The following is a 19,538-nucleotide window of genomic DNA, read 5'->3' as shown; positions in this document are numbered from 1 at the left end:
TATACTAGCAGCATTTAAGATTATTTACTTGGTGTAATTGAACACTGTACGCCCAATAACTAGAGTAGTTACATTTTTCGAAAACAAATATCAAAAATTTGCTCAAAATTCACTAATAGGTATACGGATAATTTATATTAATTGCTATCAATATTACTTCAAAACAATCAAGAAGCTTTTTATTGTTTTTGGTAATTTGCGGTTGGTGTAAGGTACACGTTCAGTTGCTAATATTTTACAGTACGTACCACATACGTGATTTTTTTACGTAATAATAAAATTTGAAAATATTAAATCACATATTCGAAAAAGTTTGGTTTTATTAGAATCATAGTTATCTAAAATTATTATATGAATCAGAAAGTTTAGAGCATTAAAATGATTTCTAACACGTTTTAAATCATTTTAAGATTTTACTTGTTTAACAACATTGCTTATTTAATTTTCAAACTAGTGTTCAACATGTGCGATTTTCTCCAAACATTAGAACTTACGTAAAATGTTTATCCAGACGAGTCAAAAATATTTGACACATGTGAGATAAAAGCAAAATCATTCTCACTTTAAAAAGTAAATGAACAAAATCGTTCTTATTTTAAAATGAATTGAAACAAAATTCTCCTCAATATAATGCAAGGAAATAATATTTACCCCACTTTAAATATGTATAGAAAAAAAAGCTTTACTATAAAATGCATAGAAGCAAAATTTTCCTCTCTTTAAAAATGTTTGGAAACACATTTTTTCTAGCTTTAAAAAATTTCAGAAAAATGTATAAAAACAAAATACACTCTTAATCTTAAAAAAACAAAGTTTTCAATTTTAAACACTAAAATCTTTCCCACTTGCATGCATTGAAAATCTCCACTTAAAATATGCAGAATATAAATATTTCGCATTTTAAAGTGTGTAGAAACAAAATCCATTCACAAATTCGCAGACATATATATATTTTTTAAATTTTAAACGCTTAAAAATTAAATCCTTTTGATTTAAAATTTATAGAAAATATTCACTACAAATGTAGAGAATATAAATAAATATTGCGCATTTTTAAATGTATAAAACAAAAATCACTTTTAAATTCACAGAAACAATTTTTTCAATTTTAAAAGTTTAAAAATAAAATCCTTCCCACTTTAAAATGCATAGAAAATCCTCACTGAAAAATATAGAGAACATAAATCTTTCGCATTTAAAAACGTATAGAAACAAAGTCGCACTTTAAAATGCATTAAAATAAAAAGGCTCATTTAAATATTACATCGGCCAGTCACACGTGAAGTTCGGAAAGGAGGGCGGCTCAGACGACAAGCAATGAATTCGAAGGCAGCCGTGCGATTATTTTCAATTCTAGGATCATTTCAGGCGAATCATCATTCAACCCGCACAACAACGTGAGACAAAGGAATTAGAAAAGTTAATTCAGCGGTATCCAAAAATCAGTGTTATTTTTAGAGCTCTGGGTATGATGACCGGCAAAGAACTAGTAAATTAAAAATGAGCAGTTTTACGAAAAAAAGAGTAATTGAAGTTTTCCTATTTTTTTAATCTAAAAGAATCAAAACATTAAAAAAAATCGAAAACCTTTTGGGACGAAACATTTTGATTCAGGAGAACAAAAAAGAAGACAAAATAATAATTTCTGAAAGCAAAAATTATAAAACTAATGAACCGTTTATAACATTTTGTAACTAAAATGAAATAATTTGCGATCTACGTTAATTTAGAAAATGGAATGCTGGTGTATGGTAAAACAATCTCGTTCAGTGGACGAACTCCTAGTTATTTATTAGAAATCTACACCTAACCAAAAATATAACACAATCTATAATAATGTTGGCTCTTAAACAATGTAGGGTAGATCGGTGCACGTTTACGCACCGACCTTTTTTCATAACGAATTATAACTGGAGAGATAACAGTCATGCGAAGAACATGACCTGACGCTTTTTTCGCTCCGAACTGTCTCAATTTTTTTTAGTATTTTCAGGCTATTTAGGTTTGAAAATCGCCATTTATATTTTAAATGAGTTACAAATTCGTATCTTATAGGTTACAATTATGTAGTGCTGTCTTCATGCCCATTCAGCTTTCAGTTTATACTCTATTCAGTCAGTAATAAATTTGCTTTATTTTAACGATGGTAAGACATTATGTTCAAAACACTAACAGAACCAAGTTAGGAGTCAAAATAAATATGCGTAAACGTGCCCCATTTCCGGGGCAAGTTTATGCAACCGACTTGGACTCAAAAAAAAAAAACGATTTTTTTAACGGTTAAAAACACAAACTGAGCAACAACTGAATATACCAATTTTGACTCCATTAACTGCTTTATAAAATCGTCATGTTTAAAGTTTCCTAAGTTAAAACACAAAAATTAGAAAATTCATTGAAAAAAATCTACGTAAACGTACCCCGGTCTACCCTACATTTACTGTAAAAGCTATTCAATATCAGATACTTGAAACTGTTCAAGATATGCGTCACTAAACCACATAAACATTCGCTCATTAATTTCTGAAGTATCAATTGAAAAATCTGACGTGGACACCACAAGTCTTCCCAGTACGACGAATTTCGTCCGGAACTAAACGAGTCTAGTTTCTCGTATAGTAAAATCAATTTTCTAGTACCAACCAAATGACTTCTTTAACACGCTTAGCACAAAAAATAACTAAACAAATGTTTCTTTTTAAGATTTAAAACTAATTTTTGCAAGCAAAACGTGTTCAGTTTCTTAAAACTTCAAAAATGAACAAAAAATTGTTCGAAATCTTTACTAATAATAAAGCTGAAAGTCTCTCTGTCCGGAGGATGTCTGGATGTCTGTAGGATGTCTGTGACGCGCATAGCGATTAGACCGTTCGGTCGATTTTCATGAAATTTGGCACAAAGTTAGTATGTAGCATGGGGGTGTGCACCTCGAAGCGATTTTTCGAAAATTCGATGTGGTTCTTTTTCTATTCCAATTTTAAGAACAAATCTATCATAAGATGGACGAATAAATTACGAAATTATCATAACGTGGAACCGTAACATGGGCGCAAGCCAATTGGCGAGATACGAAATTATCATAACGTGGAACCGTAACGTGGGCACAAGCCAATTGGCGAGAAAATTCACTACACATCATTTGTAAATATACAGGCGAACCAAAAGACCTTTTAATTTGCTATTACGGGCGAAGCCGTGCGGGTACCACTAGTTAATTAATAAAATATGAGAATGAAGAGTGCGTTGAAACATGAGTGAGAAACGTTTCGTGAAAACAATACGCCATTGACTTCGCACAAGGAAGTATTAAATCAATCGAAAGTAGTTTTGTTGTTTTCGTAAATATATAGTTAAAGTTACGAGTTGTCTGAAAATAAAACAACGGTTTTTAACCACAAAGAGATTTTTCTTCCTTCAAAGGAAAAGAAAGTTGGTGAAGTTAGTACAGATTTTATTTTCCTCCTTTACAAAGGGGTATTTTGAAAAGAAAAAACTAAATGACAATGTTCAGTGCTTTCTACTGTAGATAAATAGAAAACTAGATAATGCAATCGAATATAAATGGAAGCATTGAATAGGTTGGAATTCAAAGGCTCAGTGTACATATCATATAGAGGAATGTGGGACAAAGTGAAATAGCGAGAAAAAGGAAAATGGTGAAATATTTACTCTGCTTTTAGCGCCGGTAGCACATATAGTATGTTCCTGTCAAGAAAAAGCTACCTCTGAAAATCAAAATGTAATAATACAAGAATCTTTCAAAAATTGATACTCATCTTGAAATTTGTGGAAAGTCAAAAATTATTTATGTTATTATTAAATAATAAAGTTCATGTTATTAGCATTTGAAATATTAGTTCAGACCTACTAATATTCAGTGCAGTATTCATTTGTTCAATATTAAGCTCATTTGTATTTTAAATGCTTTATTGTGCAGTTAGTCAAATGCATGCAGAGGAAAGTGAAATAGTTCATTTTATTTACTACTTAGTCAATCAATTCTTTATCAAATCACTTACGTACCCATTAATTAAATATTATATTTACTTCACATTCCTTCATTGAATTATTTATTTCCTTATTTATTCAATCATTCACAAGTTTCTTATTCATTCACTATTTTATTAACTTATTTAATTTTTCTCATGCATTAATTAATTAATTTATTTATTCGTTTATTACTCCATTTTGTTTTCATTTATTCATTCATTATTTTGTTTACTCATTCGTTGGATCAAAATATCTTAAATAATAAAATAGAAAATATTTCACTTCAAAAATATTTTTTCGCTTGTCCAACGAAAAAAAAAGTGAAAATTTTCAACTTTTTCTGAGGGAACAAATTTACTGCCAAAAATAAAAAATAATCTTTCAATGCAAGTTTTATTACATAACATATTGTTCTTTCTTTCGTACATTTCAGAACAAATTTCCAATTTTTTTCATTCTGAAAAAAGTGAGTTACTTAATTTTTTCACTTTGCCCCACATTCCTCTACTATTCCAAAAGATATGACATTTCTGAGGGATAGAACCACGAATATAATGAAAATGGAACTGATAGATATCGAAAACAAGGCGTGACAAACAATTGCAAAACAAGCTTTTTACAACAAGCATGAAGTTTATTCACCCGACCTTATGTGACTGAAACATTCTACTCTATACCAATAGTTGCAATGAATTTAAAAAAAAAATACCTGCCAAGAGCATATGTTGCCATCTGCCGTAAAATAAACTCTCGTGGAATTCTCTCTTTATCCACCACTTAGCTTATTTTGAATAATACCTAATTAAATTTTCATGCTCGCCTGACTAAGCGACAGAGAAAACAAACCATTCTGATGCACACCATCAATATTAATTTTCATGTACTCATTTTTCGCCGCGGGAAAAGCCTCCCACGATGAAAGAACCGAATTTAATATTTCCCTTTGACTTTTTTTTTTTCCTTCTGAAAAAAGTTATTATTGTTTAAAGTCGTGAGTGGGAATGAGATTTACCCTCCCCCTCCAAAACGAATTTATTCATGACCGCTTCTCTGTTTAATCCCTTTGAAAATTTCTTTCGCGGGAAGCATTATGTTGATGAAACTCGAGCCGATTATTTTCCCTTCTAAAGCAAATGAATGTATCGGAGGAAGACATTGTCAAATTATTTCACGTGCAAATTTCTTTTAAGTTTCTGAAATGCTAAATGGTTCTTTCAAGAAAGTGGTTTGCATACGATTGACCCTCGCTGCTTTAACATTTTGTGCAGAGCAAAAGTACACAGGAACTCATATAGCGTCTACATGATGAGTGTATTTCATATGGATAAAAGCAATAAATGCGAAAATTAAGTATTACTATTATTCTTGACATAACTGCTCTTGTACGTCGCGAAAAATGAAGAAATCGGTCAACTGGAAAAGGGCTGAAGTTCTCAAAGAATACGAATCGTTTTATATGGATAAATCAGCGAGGGAGAAAAAAAAAACTTAATAGACACGCCTCAATAAAAAATAAATAATTAAATTATAACAGAATATGCATTAATTACATTAATATGTTCCATAACATTTGATAAAAGCAAAGAAAAAATTTCTAAGGTAAATTCAAACAGTTTTATTTATTTTTTTTTTATTTATTTATTTATTTTTCAAGCAATCACGAATTGCTTATTAATCCTTACTTGACCACAGTTGATGTTGCTCTGATTTTTCAGACTGCCATGACGACGAGAGTAAGCTAACTCGTTGTTTAAATATTTATTAACAGGACAAATTTTCGTCACCATGGTTTCAAATGGTTTGCATTCATTCATTGCTTAACTGAAGCAGATTTTAAATTTAAAAAAGAGGGAGGGGTGTAAAATTACGTTTTTTCAGGAAAAACATCAACATAGACGAACTTAAAAAGCAAAATTTCATCTAAACACAAACACTGCCGGATTACAATTCCCATCATTTAAGAATGATAAGAAATATAAGTACAACAGTTTTTCTTTTAAATTCTTCTCATAAAAATCTTGCGATGAGTGCTTAAACTTTGAAAATTGTGTAAACAAAATGTAACTTGCAGAGATAACAATATTAACAAGTATTACAATAGTTACTAAAAGAAAAAAATCAGAAATAATAAAACCATCAATTTTTAATGAAAATTGCACACAATTGTTTCAAAGTAACTCCACCATGAGTGTAAAGATGGTTGGGGGGATCAATATAGGTTGATAGATTTCTCGGCATTGAAGAAAATATTTTCAACTTTGAAACCCAAGCATGAAATTATTGTGCGTTACTAATTTGAAAAGGCTAAATTGTGCAGACAAAGCGAAGTCAACTTTTTAAGTCCGATAATATTCGTAACCAGAACTACTTCCAACGATCGCCGAAATGTTTGCTCTCACCTCGAACTCTGTAAAACAGTCTTTTTTACAATGTAAGGCTTGATGCGGAGAAACGGACGACACGACTCAGGCAGAATTTAAAAATATACAAGGGAACAGAAAATTAACATTTTCCGTTTCTTCTGTTCTGCTTCCGACGGCTTTTTCTACTGGTGCGTGAAAATTGCTCTATACCGATAATGTTAAAATATTATGAATTTTACATAATCATATTTCCTCTACTAGACTCGCGTCATCTTTCTTTCTGGTTTTTTTTTACGAGATAGATTTGATTTTTAACTGTTTAGAGTCATTCTGGTATTCTTTCGGTTCCGTTTGACTGTTTTTATTGTCAAAGCAAATTTTAAAACAATTTTTGTTGCGAATGCGAAAATAATTGCGAATGCAAACATAGAAGGAAAATTACAAAAAAATGTATTTAACGATAGAACTTGTTATAAATGAAAATGCTCATAAAAGCACGTAAAAATTACAGATTTCTTCCACTAGTCCATGGGAAAAGTGTCAATTCGTCAATAATTTCCTTAGACACACCCCGACCCCGATTTTACGTTTTTCCTTGAGCCTTTTTAACGCTAGTCCGACGGAAAATTTAAATCGGGTTTCCACAGTGTTATTTAAAAGGAAATTATTATTTCTAATTTCTCTTAAAAGCTATCTTTTTTTTAAATAAAATAAACAATTTTTTTTTTACTCACATTACAGTCGAATAATTTTTAAAAATAAGCTTGAAAATTCAAGGGGGGAGGTGGGGGGCGTGGAAAGAACATACGCAGTTTTTGCGCTGTTTCTAGTAACATTTGGGGTAATATCTTAAAAGTATAAGGATGTGAAATCCATCTCATGACTAACATTACTCGGGAAAAGTTTTTAGCACAGTGCTGGAAAGGATACATTGCATACCGTACATAGACACATTACATAACCGTACAGTATAACCGTAAGTATCAAACAATTAATACGAAAAACGTAAGAAACTGCAATGCAATTTATGGGAGCTTAGCGGTTTGGACATCGGACACTTATCGGAATCGATTTTCGATATTTTTCTCTAACTGTAATAATGTGCACGGAAACTCATAATGCAAAAGAACTGTACATTTTTTGCTACCTTTCTTTTTTAAGATATCAAGAAAGAGAATATATATATATGTAGTTCCAAAATGTAATTCTGCTCCATAAAGGAACGAAAAAAAAAATCTTCATTTTTACTAGCGAGGGGAAAAGTTGAACTTGTGGATACCTCGAATTAAGCGGAACCTCGTACTATTCAGACTTTAAGCAATAAAAACTCTAGATGAAACTCTGGTGGAGGTTCGTAGCGGCTTTGTAAGTGATCAGAGATAGCCTAAACTGAGTTAGGGAGACTTCAAATTCGAAAAAATTGCCCCAGACCCTTTATTTATACCTAAAAATGATACTTCTTCCGAAGATGACCCCCCCCCCCCCCGACAAAAAAAAAAAAAAACAGGACCTGGATTAGCTTTTGGCTTGATCAGTAACAAACCTTTGCCACTTATATGAGGTACAGTACGGAGAAGGAAAGCTTTAAATAGGCATAATGTAACAAAATTAACTTCGTATTCGAATTGGATGGGGGCAGTCCGCTTTCGACAGAGGAGGGCGGAAACCATCACTCTGATTAGCATTCCAGCGTCAAAGCCAAAATGACCGCCTCGGATGTTAAACGTTCCATCGGACATTCGAGCTCCATTAGGTCAGCCGGCGGAACATCGCGGTCTATTGGGCTGCCACTCCATGCAACGGACAGAGTCCGTCACGTGATTCATGGACCCGTCACGGGGGAAGGTCTGTGTCACGTGCACCTGGAAAGGGAGAGAAACTGTCCGTCTCGTGACAGATACCACTCAAACAGTAACAAGAAAAACCAATCGGTGATACAGCGGAACTAACCCTTCTCTTATTTTTGCAATGGTCTAAAATACATGGACTGGTTAAAATTATAGTGCCAGTGGCATAAGTGAAAAACATCATCATAAATTAACTTAAGCATAGATTTGTGTACCTCTTTATTCCTTTATTAGGTATACCAACTGCGCATGAAAAAAAATACTAATATTTATTGCCCACTAGGACACGGTACACGAAAACTGTCCACAAACCGAAACTGAAGTTCAGCTGAGAATGGCACTTAGTTTTCATGGCGCAGATTGGCTCCGCTGCCAGAATTATCTGAGAGGAGCACTCACTCCTTGACAGTACTTTCTTTCAGTCAACTCATTGTATATTTTAAAATGACAGTGGTGTAAGTCATTTAAAGTTACTTTACACTAGTTTAAAATAACTCTCGATAAAAGTTGATACGTAAAAAAAATCTAGTGTGGACCCTACACTTCTTCCTTTTACGGCTATTAAATAATCGGCTTTTAGATAAATTAAAAGAATGAGTGCGTCTACTCACGTACGAACGTCAGAAACAACTCTTAAAGGATTGGCTTTTTTTAAACATCTTCCTACACGCATAAAAATTTGGCAAACGTAGGGAGTTATACTTTCGAATGTAAAGAAAGATGATGCATTTATTAGCGTCTGGTAGGGGAAGCCGGGGTAAAATGGACCACTTTTCTAAATTTCAAGTGTTTACTCTCAAAATTATGATTTTTTGAGTTTGAAAAAAAGCATGTATATTACCTATACAGTAGGCTTTATGTTACATTTAATAAAAAGCAGATATTGTATAAACTTTTTTTAATATATATTTTTTAATACCAAGCGATAAAGTGGACCATCTTACCCCGTGTCCGGGGTAAAGTGGACCATGGCATGGGGTTAAATGGACCGCTAGTAAAAAAAATAAAAATAACTTAATTTAGTAATTTTTTTCAGCAGTACAAAATATACAGTGTATTATTATTTGTTTAATTATTGCTTTAATTCATACAGATAATATTAACGAATATTAAAATTAGCGAATGATACACCAAATTGTTTTTGTGTAACTGAAAGTCTGCTATTTTCTTGAGGGTCTGGAAGTATCATTACTATGTCTTCAACATTTATAAGTGACTCGTCTACATTCTCAGGGAAAATGAAACCATTTTTGTCCGGTTTCTGTCGCATAAACCTGACGAGAACACAATCATCATCACTTTTGTCTAGTATTAGTCCAACAAAATGAACTACTGTTCTTTTTGTCAGAAATTTTACTAAAATGTATTTGCCAACTTTTAACTCGTTGTCAAAATCGGTATTAAGAGATGAAATAATTTCATCGTCACTAATTTCTGTATCACTATATGTGGACATATTTGCAGAATCACTTGAACTCTCAGATACATTAGTTTTCTTTTTTTTTGTTGGCTTTCCGCTTTCTCATCTTTTTCCGAAACTAGTATTTTTTCTAAGTCTTTCCTTGCTCTAATTAAAGCAGCGTTTTTTTTGTTTCAATTTTTTCTGTTGTTTCTTTTCCGCTTCCTCTTCAATGCTAATTTTTACAGGTGTATCTGTCAAGATTTTTGATGCGCCTTTCTTTCTTTTATTTGTGGTCTTACGCATACTAGCTTTTGGCAAGGGGCGAAATTCAAACGGTGATATTATGTCTTGCTGACGATTTTCACTTACAAATTGTGGGGATGTATGTTGCTGATCAGCTGTGCTTGTGCTCGGTTGATCGATTTCACTTATTAGAGCCATTTCCAGTGCTGGTTGATCAGTCACGTATGCTGCGAGAAATTCAACATCATCAAATACATTTTCATTTAGTGGCCATATGCCTGTCACTTTAAAGCCTGATTGAATGTTTTTGATGGTAAGGGCCTGGGGATATGCTGTGCCAACAATCGATGAAATATCATAAATTGTCATTGGCTTTCCAGGATGACACAACATCCATGACTCACAAGCACTGTTATAGAATTTTTTAAAAGGGCCAAATACAGTTCGATCTAATGGTTGCATTTTGTGGCTTGTATGCGGATGAAGCGTCAGCATATGAATGCCATGTTTTTTGGCGAGATCAAGGACAGGAATGGATATGTGGCTTTCGTGATTGTCTAATAGCAGTAATGTGGGTCTTTCTTTGACACACTTGGCATATTTTATAAAATGCTGCATGTATAAAAAGAAAGTGTCAACGTTCATCCATCCAGATGGGTTTGCAGAACCTCCTGAACCTTCTGGAGCACCATGGAGCATATATTCTTTAAAATTAACTCTCGGAAATACGAGAAAGGGTGGAATCGCATTTCCTAAAGCATTTATTCCAACACAAAGTGTGACCAGTTGGCCTCGTTCTGCAGAAGTTACGGCCCCAATTTGTTTTACTCCTTTTTCCGCTAAAATTTTTGATGGAATATGGCATGTTGTCACCCCAGTTTCATCAATATTATAAATGTCCTGAGACTGAAATTGAAAACGTGAATAGAGGTTTTTCAAATTTTCGAAAAAGACAGCAACATTATGCCGATTGAAACTTGTTGCCCTAGATAAACTAGTGGATTCTGGCTGTCTAAGTGAAATTTTAGGGTGTCTTTTTCGAAAACCATATAACCATTCTACTCCTGCGATAGAATTTTTTTTCCACGACTCAGGAACAATCTTGTCATTAAATAATGCAAATTCATATGCTAATCTTCTTGTCATTGTTAGCGAAAGTCCATGGTAAATTCTTGCAGCATCTATTATGTACTTTTCTAACATATCTTCTTCTTCTTTTGAAAATATAAGCTTATGCGTATAATTCGGAGCAAAACTAATAGTTGACTCATTATTGCTATCTAATTCCTCTGACTTATGATTCTTATACTTTTGTATGTAACGCAAAAGAGTTGTTTTTGAAATTCCTGTCTCTTTGCAGACCGAACGAATGGATTTTTTTTCATCCAGAACACTTTTTACTGCCTGCTTCATATCATCATGTGACACAGTTCCTCTTTTGGTTTTCCTTGGTTTATTTCTTGGCATGGCTAAAATTTAAATAAAAATTAAATTTAAGTATGACTGACATGAATGAACAATGAAAAATAAAATTAATTATAATTTCTACTGTGATAATAAAAATATAAAATATTGTAATATGAAAATAATTTAGTACATTTTTTTTTCTTAAGTTTATTATACTACATTAATCTGCGACTTGTTCTTATGTGACAATTTCAACTTTCTAAAATTATTTTTATCTCAATTTATCTATAAAATCCATGGATACTAACAATCTATTATTATTTGAAATTAACTATTGAATAATCGTTTGTTATACTTGTACATATATATATATATATATTTATTAACGTATAATTCTCCAATTAAAGTAAAAGGATTAAAAATTGACAGAATGTTTACAAAATTTGAAAAAGAATCTCAAATAAAATGTTTGTTTATTTTCCTTTGAATTATGTATTCAGGATTAATTTTAAAATTTGAAAGTATAATGCAAAGTTAGCACTTCAGAAGTGTAGTAACACGAATCATTAATTAAAATTACTCATTAAAAATTAAATAAATTATTGATTCTTAATTCTATATATACTACTATCAAGAAAAACACATAGGATATAGAACTGGGGTAAAATGGACCATGGTCCATTTTACCCCAGTGCCTGGTGGTCCATTTTACCCCATGTGGATTTCTCATGAAAAATGCAAAAAAAAAGTAACAAATTTTATATTAAATTATTTTAATTACATTAAATGTACTAAAATATAATCTTACCTTTTTATTGCACAAAGTAATATCTTCCAAATCACAATTCTTGAATGATGAAAAAAGAAAATGTTTCAATGAAAAAAGTTACTTTTGACTACCACAAATCAATTTTCTGGAACAAAATGGCTAAATTGTCAGTTAAACACACTGTTGTAAGCTTATTTTCAACACTTCAGTGCTGCCATCTATGTATAAAAATGTGAAACATTTAAAAACATAAATAAATTAAGAAATGGGGGGTGGTCCATTTGGCCCCGTGGTCCATTTTACCCCATCCTCCCCTATATCTAAAATTGTATAAAACTATATGTAAAGTGTATAAAGAACAAAAATACAATACAATAATGCCTTGCACTGAGCAAGAAAACACTTTAAATAATTAGACTCATAGTTTGTCGTAAACTATTGCAAAAGAAATGGTTTTATTCAGTTTCATTTTCGAAATATCGAGTTTTAGCATGATTCAATGGATTATCCGCTAAATATCGCGAATAGCGATAAATTGAAATCAGATTCGAAACATCTTAGTTTTCGACCAAAAAGCTGGTGATATACCGACAAAATTATAACATTACTCTAGCCTTCATTAAATAAACGTCGACCTGCTCCCAAAACCATTAAAAAAAAAACTTTTTGGCACATCCGAGAGGAAAATTCTCATTCTACTACTCTCCTTTCACTTCAGGAACGATAAATATTCCAAAACAAAAGACTACCTGAAATTAGTTTTCCAATATATTTTTTTTCCAACACGAAGCAAGCAATCAGATGGCTCATTATTCCTTTGATTCAACGAAATTTAAAAACAATATATGGATTGCCAGAATCACGAACCTTGGTTACGTTTTTCTGCAAGACAACGTTACCGAATCACGTCATCCGTTCAAAAGCACGTTTCGCGTCAAAAGCGTGGTGGCAGGTTTTTCGAACATTCATTTTTTGGAGTTCTGCTTTGCCCTTAAACTATATGGTTCAATAACGATTGATTAGAGATAGAAGATTACGTTTCAATTTGTTATTATACATAGGTTACATAAATAGGAACTGTAAATAATAGAGACAAAAAGTGCGCGACTTAGAGAGAGGCCTGGTAGCAGAAACAACGGGAAGCTGAGTCGTGTATCGCAGATTCTTGAAGGAGTCTGTAGACTACTTTTTAGCGAGGAAAGAAAAAACATAAAAGGAAGCAAATTAAATCTTAAAATTTAGCTAATGAAGACTTAAACCGCATTTTCTGCTTTATAATCCACAGAGTTTGCACTTGCATTAGCATTTTATTTTTAACTATTTCTCGGTACTGATTGAAATTTTAGAATTAACCTAATATCGGCAAAACTTGCAGACTATTTATTGATTTCTACTCTGCCACAGATTGTTAAAAAAAAAAAATTCTGCTACTAGTGATAGAGGTCGGGATTGAACCATCCAGAACTTTTAGTAATTGCAAATCCTATATTTTAATGTACTGCAAAACCGTTCTCATTATACCAATTTATTGAACTGAATACTAAAAAAAATAAAAACTTTATGAACACGAAAAATGCGACTTTCAGATTTCAATGTCAACCATTTTACTTCTTTTGGCGCGACGCTTGCAGAAATTGAACAAAGACTGAAATAATATCATAAATTGGCGACAGCGTCTTTTACAATGTATTTTTGTTCCTCTTTCATACTCCAGATGTCAAAATAATAATAATAATAATAATAATTTATTGGTTTTGAAAGAGTAATTCTCTATATTTACCATACTTTATAATGCACGGAAATGTCAAAGATATCATTAAAAACTGAAAACTCATCAACTTATTACGCATTTAGAAGTGTGTAACTTAACGCACATATACATGAGCATACTACCCATTTCTTTTGAGTCTTTAAAAAACATTAGTTCATTAAGCGTAAGAGGAAATAGTGTAGTCCCAACATCATTATTTATTTGTGAACACAGATATGCAAAGCATAACTTGCCCCTGCTATGTTTTAAAATCCAAACCTGCTTGCAATAATAATAATCAATATTACTTTTCCTGTAATTCATGGCCTTGAATGATATAACCATGTAACTCAAAAGATGCGAACTCCACAGGCGAACAAAAAAACGTCTGAGATACTGTCTTTTTTCGTTTGTTGAGATCTTCCGCCAATTTGCGCATGCGTCAAGTCCGAGCTGATTTTGTCAAAATAGAGAGGGGGAAACCCGGAAATATAAAAGGTGCTAAGTGACTTGTTCAGCAATGGTTCCAAAGTAGCGTCGAAAAAGGCAGTGATAGCAAGTGCTAGAGGAAAGTGCCCATCCTCAACCTATCGCCCTTTTTAAAAATGGAATTTATCCCGAGTGCTATAGTCTTGCTTTCGAGAACGGACAGTACAGGCTTTTCTATCTAATAACAATGTATAAAAAAGATTTCAGGGTTTTTTATTTATTTATTTTTCATTTTTGAGATGCGAAGTTTTTATTCTGGGCTATCGACATAACAAACAAATAGCAGAGCTCGAGGCGGAAAACACATTTGCATTAATTAGTAATCCGATTAAATACATCCCATAGCGGAAATTATGATTAAATCAGTCAGTGCCAATCAGACCACACGGTCGAGAGGTTAAGAAATTGATTGTGAGCAGGAAGGATCACGACACAGCACCGGCAAAGGTGAATTAGACAGGCAACATCAATTAGCCCTCTCTAGAACAATTCAACCAGTTCTAAACCTTCCTTTGGTACGTATACCATCATTATTAAGCGGTTTGTCGTTCACACGTCCAAACTGCCTCCAAATAGTAGAGCCCGATTAAACAACAGTACACTGACTCGGGAATGTGCCGCCAGGGAAAGCGGCAAAGATAAGTTCTCCATTTCGAAGCAAGAAATATTGGAAACTGGATCACTGAATGGTTTTGGATTGCCATACTAAGCCAAGTTTTTCAGATTTATGTTATTTTCAGGCGTTTAATGTGTTTTGATCCGGAAAAATGTCGACTATATTAACTTTCATTCAATTACCTCACTTTTTGAAGCTTTACTTTTAAGCTGTTTTCCCTGCTTAGCTAGCAGCTAAAGCATAAGGTTCTACGGGTTTGGCGGAAAATTGGCGAAACTACAACGACTGAAATGTTTGGCGCCAAATAACGCTAAGCTTGGCGACTTGACGAAGCTAATAGAAAAGTAACTTCACTCGAATATTCCCGTTTATTTAATCCAGAGTGAGGTCCGTTATTTCGAATTTTTGCAGGAAAGGGGGCAAGAGGTGTATACTCAATGCAATTTTTTTTCGTAAAGCAACAAAAAACGCGCTAAACTTTTTTGCAAAAACTGAAAAAACAGTATCACAAAGCCGAAAAGGACCCCCCCCCCCCCCCCCGAAATGACGGACCTGCAAAGAGTAACTCAAATCTCTAGGCAGTTAAGTTTTCAGCCAGTTGGTGAGGTGTTTAGCTCTTCTGTGAAGCCTACGTTCTAGCGTTGTGCGCTACGCTTTTTCTTTGCCTTAAAAGTTTTTATCTTATTTAGAAGTAAATACGTGTTCACCGTTGCGACTGTAGCCCTTTATCAGATTAATCTAGTTTCTGTATGATTTAGCGATTACAAGGACGTGCTTAAAAGGAAAAGCACGCAACGAAGAGGGAGCGTGTTTGAGCTTTTGTTATCGAAGATGGGTAACGCCACAGGAAAATGATTTGTGAAGGCAAGAACTTCATAACAATACCTTGATAAAAAGATGCAGTGAAAAGAAAAGTTAAGGATTTTTTTTCCCAAATAAATTTTTATTTGATTTGGAAAAGTCATTCGGACCGTCGACACTTAAACCTCCTCTTTCTTCGATAATTTTGAAATTACTGTTTTTCAAAAAGGGTGATGGGGACGGGGAGGGGGAGACGTAGGTCAGTTTTAGATTCAGAGCTATAAAAAAATTAAAAATAAAAAAACGGCATGCAACAAACGAAATCTAAGGCACAAGGTCGTCGTAGGTCGTCCTGTCTTTCTATACTTTTTTCCTTTCTTTCTTTTCTTTTTTTTTGAAAGGAAATAAATCACTAAACAAAAGGAAAGATAAAAATATTCAATACACACTTACCGTTATAATCTTTCAAAAGGTTATGCACAGAGGCAGCGTTAACAATATTGATTCAATCGGTTCCACAGATAAACAGCCATTTCAGAAAGTGGTGCCTATAAAAAAAGAAAAGTGTCGGTATCACTACATTAAAAAAAAAATATTAAAAAAAAAAAAAATGCGTAAAAACCAAAAAAAAAAAAAAAAAAAAATTAAAAAGAAAAAATATATAAGCCCAGTAGTTTAGAATGTTATTAAGTACTACAGGGTGGCGACAGGAATTGTGAAAAAAAGTTCCCTGACTTTTCCCTGATTTCCCTGATTAAGTTCACCAAATTTCCCTGATTTACGTTACCAATAATAATGGGTTTTTTTTTCTTTGCTCTACTTGAAATCCATTGTATATTTGTATAAAATGCAGTATTTTAAATGTTTTAAGTTGTGTAAAGTTGTTGAACTAAAGATATATTTTTAAAAGATGCTACTTTTTTAATAAAATGATTAAAAAAAAACATATCAAGTCAATTTTTTTGGAAAAAAACCCTACAAAACAGTATATTAAATTTTTCTACATGGAAAGATCAGAGAAAATTTAAAAAAAAAAAATACTTTACTTCCAGAAACCACTTAGCATAAGAATTTTAAGAAACTATTAAAATTTCCCTCAAAAACATGTGCATTTATGATAGAACTAAAAAGTAATTGAAATTATTTTGAACTAAGTTTCCAAACTGTATAATAATTGTTGCAATAATAACAAGTAATAGTGAAAAAATAGAAGTAATGTAGTTATTCTTATATAACTAATTCACATATTTATGCAAAACAGATGAAACCATTGGACATCCATTCATAGGGAGCTTTTCTCTAATCAAGAATATAGGTTTTAATGAATGAATACAGCATTTTAACAATAAAAAAATAAAGATATTTAAAGTAAGAAAAACAACGTCAAAAAAGCACAAATTGCCGATTACAGCAGACACATGTTTCGGCGTTTCAGGGAACGCCTTTCTCAATGCAAAAAGTAATGAGCTTATGAACGAAAAGACATCAAGACATCCGACAAAAGATATTTACTTAAGCACACAAGTTAACTCTATTTCAAATGATTTTAACAGTATGTAATGAAAAAAAATCTTAGATTGCTTTTGTAACAAACAACTTTGAAATAAAAGAAAAAAAAAAGCAATTAGTTCATTTCAAAATATATAAAAGAAGAATACAACTTGGTTATAAAATTAAAGAATCACTTAAGCCTGAAGAAAAGAAAACCTTTATAATCGGCGGTGACAAAAAATAATATAACGGCAAAAAACAAAGTTTAGTTCAATTTTAGCAATTAAATTAAAAACGCGAAGAAGTAATTACTTTTAAGCTTTTATCAGCATTAATTCAAAAACCAAAGATTTCTTCTTGAAATCGTGATTACAGACGCTAATTACTTCGAGACAATGGAATAAAGGCAAAGGAGCTAAGGCATTATAATGAAGGCTTCCTCTTTGCCTGTATGGTTGTTTATTTTACGTAACATTAAAAGCTTAAAAGGAAATTTCAAGCTAGGTAACATAAACAACCTAACAGACACAGAAGCAATCTTAGGAAGTTCATCCTCTGGTTAATAAGTAAGATTCAATACTTTGACGTTGAGGAAAAAAGATGCACAAATATGCGGCAGTGTATAATCGCACCTCATTAATTTTACTTTTTTTTTTTTTTTTTTTGAACAGATAATTGGCGGAAAGTGAGTAGGGAATTAAAGTACTTAATTTTGTAAAGCAAAAAAAAAAAAATTTTTTTTTTTTCTTCACAAAATCAATTTTCCCTGATTTTTTTTGTAATTTTTTCAAATTTCCCTGATATTTCCCTGACTTTCCCCTGATTAATAAAGTTCCCTGACTTTTCCCTGATCTCCCTGATCTGTCGCCACCCTGTACTACTGAAAAACTACACCACTGAAATAGTTTTATATAATCCATATACACACATAAGACAAATCATAAATTCAAAAGCAAAATAGAAAATCTTTCGATTCCGGGTTGATGGGCAAACAATGAAAGTTGATGACTGTACAGAGTACACATGGATTGATTATCCGTGCTCAAATAATGAATGAAGTGAAACCGCTGTAATCGTAAAATTCCAAAAACAGAGTTTACTAATTACACTAAAATATTTAAGTCGAAATCAACCACCCTCCCTTTCTCGATACATATAAAAAATTAATATTAACGTAGGAACTCTACTTCGATTTTAAAACTCAGCATATTTTAAAGTATTAATACAAATTAAAATATTAATTGCAAAAAAAAAAAAAATAGTGCCGTAATATAAAATGTTTTTCTTGAATAATTTCATGAATAGCTGTAGTTGAAGGGGTAATTAATTTTTAAACCATTTAATTAAATGAAACAAACAAATGAGGAAAGAAAAATTTATTCTTAAGTTTCTGCTTACAAAAATGTTTTTACCAAAAAAAACAAAAATCATACAACAAGCAAAGAAATAGTTAACCAGAAAACCAATCTCTTATTAAAATTTCAAAATAAATAATATTTACAGTTGAGACAGTGAGAAGCAAAGGGATGTAAGTGGACTATTTAAAGTTCCCAGAAAATCGCGTTTAAAGTTCAGACCCTAGGTAACAAGGGAGGGAGGGTATAACCGTTTTTTTTTTGGTTTAAACCGAGTTTATTTGGTTTTTATTACTATTTGTAAGAAAAGCAATTTCATTTTTAGGGAAATCATAAAGATTTTAGGTCTTAATTGTTAAGGAATATCTAATATTCATATTTGTACCTAATTTTTTCGTAATTAATTAAATAATTAAGAGTAAAATCTTGTAATTTCATTTCCTCGTACTTAGAGGTTTTATAATAGAATATTGTTTGAAAACCTTATACTATTTTAACTATTATAAAAAAAAACAATACGTAAATGGGTCTTGGTATAAATAATCAAAGAAATAATTTACTGCGATAGTTCAGACATTATTAATTAAAAATAACAAAGAACAAATTCTTGCAAATTAACTTTCTCATAATCATAGCTATCTACTATGAATAAAAAAGTAAAAGTAAAATTGAAATCACGCATTCTTGAACATAGGGAAAGTATTTTGCACTATCTACAAATGAATCTTAAGTCTGATGTACATTATACAACTGTAAAATTCAAACTATCAATGCATATTTTGTCTAAAATCTTTCAAAAAATTACAAGTCATGTAATTTATTTATCTAATGTATCAGTGACAACAATTATAGAAACAGGACAAGTAGATTTTTAAAAAACCATTATGTTTTCCATTGTAGACATTATTTATCTGTGCTTAATGCATTTAGGAGTACCATTTTTTTTTTATCAAAGAAAAAAAAATCATTTTAATTAAAAGCCTCAGTACAAACTTAAATGAAAATACTCTTTTAA

General features: G+C 31.9%; 1 protein-coding gene across 1 annotated transcript in view; it reads right to left on the bottom strand.

Annotated features, from left to right (window-relative positions):
- Positions 1–19,538, bottom strand: part of LOC129221107 (tyrosine-protein phosphatase Lar-like) — a 281,893-nt gene that overhangs the window by 139,339 nt on the left and 123,016 nt on the right. Inside the window, exon 3 of the mRNA XM_054855554.1 lies at positions 16,131–16,225. The gene's annotated coding sequence lies outside the window, so the exon portion shown is untranslated. The remainder of the gene's footprint in view (positions 1–16,130; positions 16,226–19,538) is intronic.

This window comes from Uloborus diversus, chromosome 4 (assembly GCF_026930045.1).
Source record: "Uloborus diversus isolate 005 chromosome 4, Udiv.v.3.1, whole genome shotgun sequence".
NCBI lineage: Eukaryota > Metazoa > Arthropoda > Arachnida > Araneae > Uloboridae > Uloborus > Uloborus diversus.
The sequence above is the reverse complement of the archived record's forward strand: the minus strand, read 5'-3'. Positions and strand labels throughout refer to the sequence as shown.